Source organism: Bombus vosnesenskii, unplaced genomic scaffold (genome assembly GCF_011952255.1).
Source record: "Bombus vosnesenskii isolate JDL3184/JDL3185 unplaced genomic scaffold, Bvos_JDL3184-5_v1.1 scf7180000013264, whole genome shotgun sequence".
NCBI lineage: Eukaryota > Metazoa > Arthropoda > Insecta > Hymenoptera > Apidae > Bombus > Bombus vosnesenskii.
Genome location: NW_022882924.1, coordinates 8,851,145 through 8,865,841, shown reverse-complemented (window position 1 = coordinate 8,865,841; position 14,697 = coordinate 8,851,145).

Sequence of the window (14,697 nt, the reverse complement as noted above, 5' to 3'; positions counted from 1 at the left end):
TCTACGGAAGCGAGCTCGACCCTCCGCAGCCCTAACCGGATCACGCCTCGAGGATGATGTATGATTGTGCCCGCGAAAAAATTAAACGTACATTTGATAAATAGAGTTGGCGGCAGTGACTGCGTCCGTGGAGGGAAAGGAAGTGAAAAGGTCGGTTAGACCATACTACAGTAACATTGCCGTAGTCGACTGGTATAGTGGTAACTCGACCTACCGTACCTTTCGGTTTTCCTCCGAAATTCACTGTCCCGCGGGATCGCCTGCTCTCGATGCTTCTCTACGCTCGAGATCGTATTCGTTTGATCACACTTTCCGTAAATCATTAAAACCTTTTAGCACGCCCCGCAAACAAAATCGCGCGACCTCTTCACCTTCCCTAGCAATTTTATGATATTCCGTTTTACATTAAGTTCCTTTCTTGAAACGAATATAAATGCATAAACCTATAACACCGGAAAAGAGTTTGACGTACCTTATTTCATATGCTATATATGCAAAGTATGCTATATTTCGTATAATTCTAAAGAAAGAAACGATGGTTGATAGAATTATAGCGATATCCCAGTTTGCCGTTAGTTGTGTTTCTTTACTACTTTGTAAATTTACCGCTTATCGAATACCGGTCAAATAAAGTTTATCATGATGTCTAGACATCCATTGGTCGCAAGATCGTTCGTATACATGTGTGTTTTAATGTTATTATACTTTCCCTCTTTCTTCTGCGAAGTTACTTATTGATATATTTAATATACGTGTACTTACATCTTGTTCATAAGTGTCGTGACATTTACTTATAAAACACGATGATTAATTCAGGTTATCAGCGGAACCATTAATCAATTGGAACTTTGTATTCGCGCAAGAATAAAATTCAAAGAAACTCGGAGAGAATTTGTAAAAACTATATGCAACACGACAATAACTTAAATAATGGATTAACAATTATACCAATTCACGTTGATCCCTGTAATTCCAATACATGAATATAAAACAAATACTTTATTAAAAGACGTTACACATTTTTTGCACGTGCATCATCATCGTAAGAAGAAAGGCAGTTTCTCTGTTTTAAATCTTTGTATGAAATGAAAAATAGTGGATCGTGCAAATACTTATGAACGACGGTGTAGGTTAGATAAGTAGTTAATATTGGTTATACACAATCACGATATATCTTAGCTTGTTAGGTGTTTTAATTGTTGCTGACCGAAACTGAAATGACAATCCAGACCAAGATGATCCTAAGTTGGTTTGGTACCGCCGAAGAGGGTAGACCAATTTCCAAAGTCCGAGTTCTAGCCCCGAAGGGGCTGACCTCCATTACGCGGGGTTAACCGCTCAGCCTTCTCACTTCCGGCAGACTTTGATTGGCCGCGCAATCCTATTAGTCCTAGATATCATTCCTTGCGGTGTTCCGTTATTTCACGAAGAAGCAATGCAATCTAATATATCAATTTGAACTTTGGAAGTCATTATGGTATGAAATGGGTTATATTCTAAAACACTTTGGACTTTATCATAATAGATACGTGAAATCTATAACGATAATCTTAATATATAGTAGTAGCACTTTAAGTAGTATAGGTTTGATCTTACTTCAAATCGAAGATTTTGATATTTTTTATCTATGACGATATGTATTGTCTCACAATATAAAACAGTCGTCAAGAAATGATTTCTCCGTTACGTTCAAATGTAACGTGAAGTAAGAATAAGAAGATAAATGAGGCTTATGCTTCGTATTAATGCAAATTAAGCAGGAATAGCCATAGAATAAATCTCTCGAGATACTACTTTGAAATTCTTACATGTATTGTATTATTGAATTACAACATGTAACTCTGTATTCTATAATGATAACTTTACAAACCATGAAGACTCTAAACGATTAATACCCGCCACTGTTGATATCATATAAATATAAGGAAATATTATATCTACGGTACAATCTTTTACTGTTTTAACACATGATATGATTCTGACAAAATAGAAATAGTTGGTATTTAATACAGAAATAGAATTTCTTGATATAAGAAGTCTTGTAGTCTAGACTAAGCACGAAAATAACATTTTATTCGAAAGAAAGGTGTATCACTTGGTCCAAAGGGTGTTTGTGTGTATTTTTTAAGAACTGAAAAAAAGAACGAAGGGCTACGCGTTTCCCTTTGCGCCTTGATCTTTCTGTTTGGTCGTTTTTCAAGCTAGACGGAGTATAGATCAGATCCACATAGAGAAGCACCTTCTTCGTGCATTCCGCGTTTCAAAGCATATGCAGATGGATAGATGGAAAGCTGTGACGTCGGTACCGCCTCGCCTTCGAATCTCCGGAGACACCGTACGTCGCGACCCTAAATAATGCACAAGCATATTTTTCTATCGCGTACACGCGGTGTCGTTGGCACCACTGGAAACACGCGATTGTCACCGTCCCAATTTATTCTCCAACGTACCAAGTCGCTCGAAAATATTTCACAATATTTTTAAAAAATCGCAACAAAAAGTTCGTTTGAAAAATATTTTTCATTCGACCACAGCTTTCGTACATTCAGTCGTGTTATATATTTTGATACAATTCATTATTTTATTAAAAATTTAAAATATAGAAATAATAAGTGAACTTTTAAGAAGAAAAATAATAAGCGTTTCACATGTATGAAAAATATAGTCCATGTTCGTTCTCTTAAAAGTATGCAGTCTCACTTTTTGCACTAGATAAGATTAGAGGGTAGCAGCTATGAAAATTTATAACCATCAGTTTATTCTGTTTCTTTCTTTAAAATTTTGCACGAAATCGAGAAATCAAGCATATCGATAATTATCTTTTCATATCTCAGAATTTAAGAATTCTTTTAACGGTAGGAGAATACGATTCGGTCGAAAATGACCCAAAGGACGCAGCCGAGTTAAGTATTAATAAGTGTGAGAAATGGAATACGAATACCTAAGAGTTTCCAATGCATCTCAGACGTCTGAGATACCAAACTCACGTTTCATTTTTTAGTAGCACTTAAGCAAGTTTGATAATTCTTTTAGAAGCAACTTTTTTCGCGCACTATTGGTATACACGATACCGGAAAAAGTTCAGGGTAACGCCGTAATTTCGAGGAGAAACTTTATCTTGATGTTCTATCTAGCATGTTGTGCCAAGATAGAAGTAGAGACGAGAAGAATCTTGCGTTTATAAGAAAACGCGCTGACGATATTAAAACAATATGAAGATAAATATCGTCTACCTGGTTAGAGGAATTGAGAACCTACACGATAACTTGATAAAATATGGAAGCGTCCAATGTTAGCCACCTCAATTTAAGCGTATGTTACTCATAAATTCCATAATTTTCGTCATTCATAGTTATATTACCATTTTTGTTCTTATTATTTTCTAATAGATTTTATCGTTGCATCAATTGCAGGTATATAGTTATTAGCGACAGTTTTTGAGAATGAAGAAACCGATTACATATTAGAATAGAACATTGTGTTTACCGAAAAGGAGAAAACTCCTGAAATTTGTTTGCAGTCACTGAGATTTTCATAAAGAGTTACCTTAATCCTCGAAGATAGTTATGAGTGACATTTGACCCCATACGAATTTTTTTTAAATGTCATCGTCGTTATTTGTAACGACCCCAAACGTTAATCCTCCTATTTCTCATCTAATATCGAATAATAATAAAACATTTAATTGAACTCAATTCCACGTGTACGACTCTATCAATTGTTTAATATAAGAAATATGTGCTGCAATGAACAGTCACCCATGACCAAAAGTGAATTTGGAATTTAGAACGTGGCTCAGCATATTTAGAACAGTTTAAAAGAACGTGTTTTACTTTGGCAGTTACAAAATATCACATAAAGTATTACACATTTTCTTATCCATATAACGCGACCGTCGAATATTGTTAACATTTCAGAAACATTCGCTCACTCCTACCGTTCACGACAGAGCACACCAAGAAAATATATTTCCATGAGTTTATCGAACGTATTTCGATTCGAATAATTTTATTTACAAGAGAACACGACTTCTACGAACTGGGAAAAGTAATCGAAAGGCGATCACCATTTTCCTGGTGAGCGAGAGAAGAGTCGGGTTGGTTCCAGATGGCTGCAGCTACGTGTCGTGATCGCGCAGGTGCAGATGGGCCGGAGCAGTGCTCCGCAATTAAGAGCAAGGCCTCTGCAAATTAAGAGTTAAGGTGCATAGGTGGCCCCGTCGGAGTGGGGTCCTAGGGGTTGGTGGATTTCACAGGGGTTGCTTGGCTGCGAAGGCGGCACCGGACACGCCCCTGGTGGCCGTGCGCGCAACCACTGTGCGCCTTTCCTTGCGATATTCCACCTATATACGTCTGAAAACCTAGTACAGCCCGGCTATCTCTCTATTCCTGGCTCACTCCACCCCTTTTGCACTCGCTGGGACGAGCTGGCTATGTACGGATCGGCGCAAACAGCGCTAACCCCGTTGCACTGTTCGCACACTCCACTCTTCGCGGTTTTGTTACTATTCTGCGGATACCTTGTCGCCATTAATTCTGGTATGTTCGATTTTCTCAAATTTAAATGAACAGTGGAATTCTCGACTGCCCATCTCTCGCTGCAAAATTTACTATCAATTATATGATCAGAGGAAGAAGAATGGCTTCTCACTTTAGCAGTTGAAAAATTTATTTAGTCCGTCTCGGGTGTATTGTGTGAAATATATAACAGGTTGTATTTGATTATTGTTTAGATAGTTAAATGAAATGTTATAGTATTTTAAGTGATGAAAGATACAGTTTGTTCCCTATTTGTAATTTTATACCCTTATTATTTGTTGCTATTATCTGTATTGTTCCCTGGCGAGTAGCAAATTATCAAATTGTCACTGACACAAGTAGATATGTAATATAACTTGAAGAATTTTATAAATTCTTTTAGCGCAGATGCAGACTCGTAATAGATGTTTTTTATTTCATAAACATGTTAAATGATGAACGTTTTACAGATACAAGTATCCTATATACGATTATAATATTATATGGAATTACTTTGGTATTCTTTATAGAATTGTAATTTCAATTTACGACATATCATACAATTATTCTTATCATGATTAACATCCGGTTAGAAACAAGAAAATAGACACCGCTGCTGAAATTACATGAACAGTAATCTCATATTACATTTATTCAATGATTCGTTTATATCCAACGTTACCAAGTAACATAGACATCGGTATGGAATTGTTTCTATATATTTATATAAGTATTAATCAATTCTTAATATATTATATCAATTTTTCTCGAATTATATCATTTTTGGCAAAATTTATAAATTTGTATAAATTTGATCTTGTGAAATGAATTACATGGGAAAACATGGAACGATGCGTACTTTTATGGTTGATAGTTGAGTGTCGCGTTTTGACATAACTTGGCATCGAAACTGATCGCACGTGTCCACGCGGGGTGCGTACGGCTTCCGATACTTTTGGGACGAGTTCACGAGGGCACGAGCCCAGAACGGTAATTACGCGAGTCGGAAAGTCGTCAGCCTCGGTCATAACTTCGTCGATTCCCCGGAGGACGTAGGCGCAATTTGTCGGTAGGCACGAGCAGGAGAAAAGGACTGGTTCCGATTATTTGGGGTGCAGGATGCACGATGCAAACAACGACGAGGGACGTTGAACAAATGATGTGCGTCCGCTTGTGCATTTGTCCCGTTTTGTCGAACGCGTATTCCTGCTTCTAGTCGAAGCAGCATGCAAAATTGCGTATCGTACTTTGGACAAATACGGAGCTCCGTTACTGCGACAATTATCTTAACGACCTACGATGGAGCTCTATCAAAACGATAAATGAACGTTCTTCCTTTCTTTTTGAAAAATTCGCCTATTTCCCTCGTAACGTGCTTTCACAATGGAATTTCATTTTCTCCGATCTCATCGACGAACAAGTTCAAGTAACTAGAGTTCATATAATAGAATTCTATATACTGATTGTTCTCAGCAATGGTAATTTTTTCTTCATGCGATAGAAGTTCACGTTCAGCTAATTGGATTCAATTGATAAAAATTTAGTTTAATCGGACACTAGCTAAAATTTTGTTACTTTTTCGTAACGTTGACAGAAGCTTAACTATTTTGCATAGTACACTAAAACGTCGATTACTCGAATTAATAATCACGCACACAACATATTTGCAAAAGTATAAAATTGAATGAATATATATTTATATATGTATGAATATATGAATATACGCATCCATCAGTCCAACTAAAAGAGAACTTACTCGCAACACGTATTTAGCTATAGATAAATTCTTGAAAGAAATCACAGCCGTCTTAAACCTGTTTCGCGTGTACTTTAAAAGCCGCGAGCGATATTGGTCGAGCAATGGTTCGTCAATGATTCAAACGCAATCTCATTTCTTATGATAATCCGCTGACCTGGAGAAATATTCATCGTGGCGGTTCAGTGACTCTCACGAAATTCCAGGTGGTTCTCGCGGCTTACGCCCTTCTTAGAAATCCACTAGGGGCTGTACACCTCCTCCTCCATCGGCTTCCGTGTTTCAGGAACGAGCTGGCACTGCGCGTACCAGGGCCACGTGATACATGCAGAAACATTCCTGCGAGTTCTTGCCGGACAGAAACAAAAAGATCACGAAAGAAGCAACATCGAGCTGGTTGGAAGTAGAACGGAGGGAAAAAGTTGAGTTTTTTCAGGAAAAGTTTCTCCGTTGGTCCGGTGATACGAGAAACTGTTGGATTACCGACGGTAGGGGATGATACTTTCGGGAGTCGGACACAAGTAAATGATGGATCGTCCTTGTCGCGATGTGGAATGTAAAACTCGCGTAAATCTCCACCTCGCCTGGTATTTTGACGCGAAGAGTGCCTAACGTACTTTGCACTTTGCTTGCTACTGACTTTCAGGATTTCTTACTATATCTTCACCATAATTAAGGAATATTTATTCTTTAAAGAAAATATATGTATAAAAGAAACTGATATACGCATATGTGTGATTAATAGACTGGAGATATTTATAATATTCTCTATACAAGTTCCCATTTTTATGAATACATTCAAAGAAAAGGAACCTGGATAGTTTCCACCTAGCAAATATTATATTCTTATAACGAGAATCTTATCATGAATTTTTTATATTACGTGCATTCTGCGCATTTGTATAACTTTAAGCTTCTCTAGCTTAGAGTTATGGTTGGGTTTGAACTTCTTTAAGTGTAAAATTTTACATTCGTTGCCTTTGATATTATAATCGACGAGATTGTTGCCGCAAACAGAAAAAATAGAAAAGTGAAAAGAAACTAAAAATTCAAATCATTAATAATTACGACAAACACAAGGAAGAATTTCTACAAGAAAAAAATTCTTCGTTTATACAATGATATTCTCAGGTACGGTTTACCCAAAACAATCACTGTGACAAAAGTACCAGAAAGAATGTAATAATCGTTCATTCTCTTGAGAATTTCAATGACTAACGGTACGTACTGTAGTCACGAATCGGAATCTAACGCCTTTCGTTTCAAGGTTCGTTCGGAAGTCAAATATTTGGACGGTTCATCGAGTTATCGTGGGCCACACACACACGGTTTTCCATAGAAGAATCGGCAGTTTTCACAAAATTCGTTGTACTCTGCAGTAACGGAAGAAAAGAAACATTGTGCGAGCTACGTCGTACCCTCTGGGACGTGCTCTTCTCCGCCTCGCCAACAGCTGATTAATCGTCCTGGATCTTCCCCGGAGACTACGGAGACGCATCGAGCGGCTTCTTTGTCGTTGCGAACGTCGTTTCGTGCCGACTACCTATTTTTCGTTTACCGTTAGAAGGAATGAACCGATACAACTCGTTGAATATAGAGAGTTTCTCATAACACGCCTCCCAGTCTCCCTCTTCTTTTTCTTCCTCGAGCATTTTTAAGCGATTATATCCTTCTGTTGCTAAGCGTTCTTGATCAGCAGCCAGAATGATAAATCACAAACGTACATTAGATGTATGAAAATTATTTGACAATTATTTGACAGTATGTATGACAATTTTTTTGGTCGTACCATGACAGAATATTTAAAGAAAATTCTGTGGAATATTGCTGACGATGAATTATTGGCGCTTAGAACGTTTGATTGATTACTCGTGTACAATATTTCTCAATTTGCTGGTTGATTTATAAGATTACCTATTGGTCATATTTTCTAACAATTTTGCAAAGTATCTTAAAGCAATGGATATGTAGATAAGCCAATCCATTTAACACTTTAACTACTATTGCATATACGTTGTATCGTATTAATTATTTAAATAGCGCTGTTGATACATTTGTTGCAGTTTTTTTATCTTTGACCCTTAACCCTTAACCCTCATCTTTTACACGAAAACTTCTACAACCATGACGTTAAAACTTAACACATGCCAAATCAATTTTCATCAGATTCGTTTTAATTCTCGCAAATATAAACGTCATTTATTTTTGAGAAGAATGAAGCGATATAGGAAACCCCCAAATAAGGCAATTATTATGTCTAGAACGAATTAATTGGTTTTCCACAGTCAACAGGTTAACATTGTAAGTTAAAATATTATATTATTGTTTCATGTGTCCAAATTGTTTTTGTAGTTGCGTTTTATCCTGTAAATCGTCTGCATAGTTGAAGGGAAAGCGACTCGAAGGATAAACGGGAACGTTAGGAAGAATAGACGTACGGCAGTTTGTTAAGCGTTGAAGTTGCCCCTGCAGTGCGGCACATTCGTTGCAGCTTAATTTGTTTATTTGTAGAAAACGTTGGTAGGAGATAGGGATCCGAACGGGAGAGCGAATTGCAGTGCGATACAATGTTTTATTTAAATACGTCGCTGCGATCTCACTCATGCCCCATGGGTGTCCTGGGCGGCAGTTGCCTACACTTAATATGGGAAGCGACAGACTCATTTTTATTTCTCAGTCCCATGGAAAGCGACATGGTAGCTCCTCTTGCGTTCTCTTTCAGGCGCGATTTTATGATTCCTGTATATTTGCATTCCAAGAATTTATTTTTCTCACTAAATTGGAAATGTACGTCGCCACGTAAGATTTATTAACGCTACTTCCTTTCGATTGCTGTTTTAAAAGTCGTTTATGTAGAAAGAAACACAGAAAGATTGGAAATTTATCTTAGAAAATTTAATATTAAAATGGAAATTTGATATTAAAACTTACTTATTTTTACGAATGATTCGAGATTAATCGTAAATAAAGTATTCCATTTTACATGTTTCAACGATGTTTCTCGTAAATATTTTACTAACGATTACTGTATCTGATACTTATTAATATTTTATAAGTGAAAAATAATACAAGAAACTTTTTTAAACTGCCTTTTTGCAGAAAAAAACATTCTTTAAGTAGTTCAAGTCAATAATTGCCCATTCGTATCTACGTATGACGCTCAAACATTCTAATCAAAAATTATAGCAGTATTTATCATTCAATATTCTAGATAATTAATAATACAATTACGTATTTAAATAGAGATTCATATGTAATAAAAGTACATACATATCCACGTCTAATTGAACACCAGGTATTCAACGTTTCATGATGGGTACAATTAAAGAGAAGGAAGAAGTATCCTTTGTATGACGCGTGATCATGTCATGCTCGTTATCAGGTACTTCTCTTATGTCAGGCACAATGGAGATTTTGAAAAGACTGCATGAATTCTAAATCCATGCTGGGAGCATGGCCCAGCGCGGCGTAATTTGAGTTAATTCCGCTGCAGGGAACAGGAGACTTGATTAAAAATCTTGACTCATTGTCTTATGTTTGCTCTGGGTGCATACCAGGCTCGGGCCAATTTTCTCGAACGATGGTGGAAAGGAATTCATTAAAATTCATAAAAATATGTATCTAGTTAGCAGCCGCTACTAAATCGCTTCGTTACACTCGCTATCGAATAATCCGTCCATTTGGCGTCTTTTGTTTCTATTTGACTCATCTCCTAGGGATTTTCCGAGGTAGCATCGTTGAAACGGTATCGAGGATATCTTTTCGATCGTAACTGTATGCAGAACCGAAAGTCGGATCGCCACAGTCGATACGCAAAGATAATTATAAATTCTCTTTCCTGATTACGTCGAAATCCCTACGGTATGCCAGAGTCAATGAAAAGCGACTTGAACTTAACTGCAAGCTACGTTCGGTAATCTTACCGTGAACAGAAAGTTTTGTCCGATGCAAAAGGCAAGTTGCTTCGCTAAAATGCTGCGATTGCTTGATCTTAATTCATTCTTGGTTGATAGCGGTCTAACTTAGTGTAACGAAACGCGAAGAGCAATGTAAGGTTTCCCTTGTTGAAAGTTAGGTTGAAAATTTAACGTTGCTAGGCGAACGAGCGGAGACATTAGATCGGCGAGGACGTAAGCAAATACGGTTAACGCTGTTTGCTTTGGTTTGAATAGAAATCACATGTGTGGTACCTCGAGTAACCGCGACCGAGGACCTCCTACTCTTACGACCTTCTCCACCTCGATGCGCACCAACGGTCCCTCAAGTTAAATAGTATAATGGCCAATTTAAAATGTCCCGGAGTATCTAAGATCTGTGTTTGCCTGTGGCCGAGATGTGTTTGAACGGCATCTCGTTCCTCGACACTGAGAATAGAGAAAGGAGGTGGTTACGACGATGACAAACCCCATGGGCTCTCGATCGGAGAGTATCTTGAACCCTGAAACCATGGATTCTTAGCATGTATATTCAGATGACGATTTAAAAGTAAAATTCACGGACGACTATCTTTTACCTTCGCAATGATTAATACCTTACAGTATGCATTTCAATGAAAGAAACTTTAATAAGACTATACTATAAGATATTCAGATGTCAAATAAGCGATGCAATGATCAATATGCATACTTGGAAAGACTATATTAAAAATACATATCTTTGTATGTACGATGAATTTCACTGCATTAACGTCTAATAATTTTTAGGATTAGTTCTTTCCATTCCAGCTAAAAGCTCCAAGCAAACGTACAGTTTCCTATGGCGAATTAGAATCGCGTGTAAAAATCTCATTATTCCAACTTCAACACAAATTATTATATGTCTATCGTGTAAATAATACATGACTATATACACACAAGAATTGAATTATTCTTACGTTATATCATACAGCCACATTCGCCATAGAATTTATTTGATTCGAGTAACGTTAAAAATTTGATTTGTGCGAATCGCTAGTACATTCTCAAATATCATTAATGATGATATTATCCGATTTAAAGACAAAAATTCAAAGTGTGTGGCAAAATAATGAGGACGAAGTATATTATATGATGTATTATGCGTACCAAAAAGGAAAGCGAATGATTGAAACAAACAGGAAAACATAAATTATTAACGTGTACAGTACAACTTCGTTTATATGAAGTATATTTAACATGTTAAATGCGAAGCCAATTTTGCCAATTTTTAATATCGAGATATTATTTACATTTTATATCGTCGGTTTATCAGTGATCACGATCTATATAGAAGATCTTGCGGCAGTTTCGCTATCGATGATAGACGCCACCTAAACGGAAAATTCATCGTCGGCCGTCGGTGATTAACACGATGTTTAATGTATTAAAATCTTAGTTAATGCCCGACTAAATAAACTCGTTTTGGTTGAATCTATTAATCTAAACGTAAGCTCTTACACGAATAAGATATAGGTAACTGAAAGAACAGATAAACTGCTATTAGCAAGTTATTTATTCTCCGACAAATTCACATAAACAAAGTTTTACTGTATATACTATATCTTGGTAATTAATAAATTTTGTTATTATAGTTGTTCGTATCGTAATTTTACCAAAATTATACAAAATTATCAAAGTTCTCTCTCAATTTAACAATCAGGGACTATAAAAGAAATCTTGTAAAAATAATTTACATCAAAATAGGAAATGGTAGATTACGTGTAGTACAGGAGGACAGAGAAGAAGAGTAGCAGAACGCACCTATTTTTCACGTAGCCACTGGAGAGGAGCAGAGGGTTGCGCATTATTGCATTGTCCAGTTTGATAGAATCCCAAAATCCTTCAGGTCGTGGGACTGGGGCCACGCGAGGTGCCTAGCAATGCGCCTTGCGACCATTTTCCCTAGGGCACGCGGTAACCCATCAAACTTTTAGCCGGACATTCCCCACCCAATACTCCTTCGCGTTGTTCTTCTTTTCGTTGGAACGTGCCAGAAGCCAGCTTCACCAGCAGTCGTGAGAGGGGTTTACCGTGATGAATATTGCAGGGGGCGCTTATTGTTTCCACTCACAAATCATCCGCCGATGTCTCGCGGGGGGCGCGCCGCAATGTTTTATTCTCCTCCGGTCGACAGGGTCGACATTCGAACGCCTTTACTCGGGCTTTTTTCATCTCCTACGACTCTTGTATCGTCTCGTTCTCGTTTTGGGATAACGTTGACCAATTCGAAGACTTATCGATGCCACTTTGTAAAAGGATTCCCGGCCCTCTGTGACCGCTGTGATTGCTATACGAAATTTTTTGGAAACATCCGTACATCACGAGACGTTATACGAAAAATGACGAATGATGTAGTCTTTTGCGAAATGTTACGGTTCTCTGATACTTGTTTAATGTAATTTAATTTATTTTCGGGGAAAAATATTTATTGTTGTTATTGTTGGTGATTTATTTTTATGTCTACGAACATAATATAAGATAAGAGTTTTAATTTCTTAAACGACGGAGTTAACACTTGGATTGTTAAATACTTGGACATAATAATCGGTTTACTTAAGGAATATTAATTTGCATGTTTATTTCAGTTGAAAGTAAATTATATCGCATTAAATTTGAAAAAATTGAAGCAGATGTAACTGAGAAATTTACCGTTTTCAAATTCTATAATTATGAAAGTTTTCAAAAGAGAAACAATCTGGTTAACACGTAAATTCATAATAATAATAATAAATAATATTTTAAATATCGAGTATGCGAAGTTTAATTTATATGAAGATCAGCCAGAATCAATAAGAATTCGTGTAATAATATAATGCTACGAAAATTCAAATATTAAAAATGCATGTAATCGCATAAGTCAAATCATTTAAATCATACCAATTTCCTTCTTCGTATAACAATACGAGAAAGTAAAATTCTCAGGAAGAATCGCATGTTAGTGCAAGTATATATTTCTGTTCTTTATGAGGGAGGCTAAATGGTGGTTGGGAAAGAAACGTGAGCTCGTTTCTTTGCTAGGCTCGAACACCACCCTCGTCCCAATTCCGTAACAATAATTTTGCAAATAGCCGACGGAAGCCGCTGCTAAATAATGAAGAACCCTGTCGTCCGAGAAGATTCAATTTGCGGCACCAACGCATGGGATGAACCAAGGTATATTCTAGTAGAGAGAAAGACGCGTGGCAAAGTTACTTGAACTCTGGTAAAATATCTGGCTATCCTCCTTCCTCCTCCATTTCGTCGAGGAATTGTAAGGAAGAAAAAGTACATCGCGTGCATTTTTCGATGTTTCTCGCTTCAAGAATTCATGTTGCTTTGTTCAAGCGTTATGTCTCACAATTTCTTTCCTTTAATCGACGAATACTCTGAGAATATTTCGTTCACATTTAACACTCCATAACTATTTACGGAATTTTGTTCGAATATGGGAAGAAAAAATTATATACAATTTTCAAGAGATTATTAGTTTAGTTTGAAAAGTAAAAAGCGATACATAATAAGCATATTGATAGGTATTCATGATATAGCAATAAAATATAATAATACAGTAATTTAAATAGCAATTGGAATAACAACATACATATTACAAAATACATATTAGTATTATATAGTTAAGAGCCATTTGTATTTAAATAATTAATGTTCAAATCAGTTTCATCCTTTCGAAATATTCTATCTTTGTATATAATATATCATCGCTCAATTCTTTCAGTCGTTTCTTTAACTACGTGCATGTAGTAAAATTTGATGATAGAATATGGAAATTAGGCTGATCACTCGTACTTCCTTGTTCCTAAAACTTTGAAACTTGTTAGTGCTTTACATCGCATCCTAAAAAGCGAACGGTTCAGATAAGATATTCAAACGCAATATTCAAATCCTGACCGTAACCCACAAACTTGATTTCGTCGTATGTATATAAAATCAACGTTCGTTTTTGAATGGTTGTGTAGTTGGTTGAAAGAACTGATTTTACAAACTCGGAAGATTTACAAAGCATACAAAATATGTACTGCTAATCAATAAAACATTATGGTTACTTTATAAAAATTCCATATTTTGATTGCATAAATCTAACGAATTAAATAATACCTATTTGAAATACTTAATTATCTCCTAATTTGTACCATTTCATTTTTGTTCCATGTGTAATCTCAAACTGGTGACTACTTTTATTATAAAAATTCCATTTGATTAAAATAAACTAACAGAAAACAAAAGAAAGAATCTGTGCAACAGAATAAGTGAATATGTTATCTCACGCATTATTTCACTCGGAATCTAAGCTGTGCTTACCGAGACGTTTGGCAGTCAGTTTAGGGTAGAGGGTGAGAAATTGCGGATTTCTGGACACCAGAGAGGGGAGAGATTCGCCGGAACGTGTTTACTCCCGGTGAAACTAATTGCGCGTGCACAATTTTATTAAATTTGTCCACAACGTTAGCTCGTTTGCATTCGTTAATGAGTT